At 38.1% G+C, this 1,685-nt stretch overlaps 1 long non-coding RNA gene across 1 annotated transcript; it reads left to right on the top strand.

The window, feature by feature from the left end:
- Window positions 1–212: 212 nt before the first annotated feature.
- On the top strand, window positions 213–1,408 carry LOC141918277 (uncharacterized). Its single transcript, XR_012621646.1, has 2 exons — window positions 213–255; window positions 1,281–1,408. It is a non-coding gene; the product is annotated as an uncharacterized LOC141918277 (long non-coding RNA).
- The last annotated feature ends 277 nt before the right edge of the window (window positions 1,409–1,685 follow it).

Raw genomic sequence — 1,685 nt, 5'->3', positions numbered from 1 at the left:
GGACACAGGCTTCCTCCTGGGGAACAGCTGAAGTCTGTGCAGCTCAGTCTGTAACTGACAGTTCACGACTCTTCATTTCTAATGAAACACACATATATATAAAAAACTGTATGTATATATATATAACTATATATATATATATTGATTTCTCTGTATCTCTCTTACTCTGTCTCTCAGATATTCTCAGTCCTTCCTGTCTCCTATATGAAACTGAAATTGAAACCTGGTCTGTGAAGAGCCTGAACAACCCAGCAGGTATATCTCTTCTCTGGTGGTTTCGCAGAAAATGTAGTAGAAATCCCAGGTTAATTGTTCTCTATATTTGAATGACATTGTCTGGCGTTACTGTGTTAAATAACAGGGTTACAACAAAGCCTGAAATGCTTTTCTCATGCTTCAGTATTCAGGATGTTCCCACCATTTTTAAACCCTTTTACCTGTCAAATGGCAGTTGATAAATCCCTGGTGGATTAGGGCCATGCTCTACACAGGCAACTTTCTAAGCACTGTACAGAGAACAAGTCTTAAATTCTCATGAGAAAGAAAGAGTCTTGATTACTGAAGGATTAAAGAATAAGAATTCTTTAGTAAGTAGTAGAGTAAGAATTCCCGTAGAACTAACGGCACTATCTGTGGAAGCCAAATGTCAAACTGAGATGTAACTGTATGAATACTATATGTAGAGGTTTTGTAACATGTGTGATTTGAGCCACACACTATGCAGTATCAGGAAAAGTGAATACTAGATATTCAAGAAATTAGCTAACTGAAAGTGTCAAAAACTTCTTGTAAATAAATCATCACTGAGTAGAGAGATGCTCAAAGTGAGACTACAAAGAGTCAGGTTCTAGTATTGTTCCAGACATACACCAATGAGGTGGACTTATATATAGAAATCACAGAAAATAAGTCATGATCTCTCAAGAGATCATCACTTCCAAGCACAAACCAGTGTGCTCTTGCTTATCCCTACAGCTACTGCCCAACCTGGTCTTTAACATGACACCCTCATCCCCCCAGCACATCCTCAGCCTCTTAGACAACGTGCTCTGGCACTGCAGGAGGTTTGTGAGACTGGTCCTATCTAAAATCAATGTGGAAAATAGATTATTCCTGTCCTGTTGGCTTTTCCATATCTGAAGACTGTTTCTCTGGAGTTCTCATTCCTAGACTGAATACTGTTGACACTTTCAATTTCTGCACATAGGTCATATTTCTAGATATTTTTGTGTTCTAATCTTTTTATTTTCTTCTCTGGATTCTCTTCACTTGCTCCACAGTTGTTTGAAAAGGGGAGGAAGGAAGAGGAAGAAGAGGAAGAAGGAAATTCCCTAGATTTCCCCAGTACAGACAAAATATTTGAGGTGGAGATTTAACAAGGCCAAGTAAAATTACTTTTTGAGTCTTACAGTCTTCCTGTTCTTAAAGCCGTTGTTTACCTTTTTCACAAGAGCGTGACACTGTTGATTCATGTTTGTTTATGACCTTTTGTAAGGTCCAGACCCTTTTTTTCTAAGCAGTTCCCTAGACTACTGTACTCCACCTTGAACTGGTATAGTTGATTGTCCTTGACAAAGGAAGTCTTATATTTGGGCTAAGTTCATTGTATCTGGTTTTCTTTTCTCAGGACATGTTACTTTAATTTACCAAGATAATTTTACATTCTACTACCGTCCTCGAATGCA

This window comes from Strix aluco, chromosome Z, assembly GCF_031877795.1.
Source record: "Strix aluco isolate bStrAlu1 chromosome Z, bStrAlu1.hap1, whole genome shotgun sequence".
Taxonomy (NCBI): Eukaryota; Metazoa; Chordata; class Aves; order Strigiformes; family Strigidae; genus Strix; species Strix aluco.
This window is presented reverse-complemented; position numbering and strand designations above follow the sequence as displayed.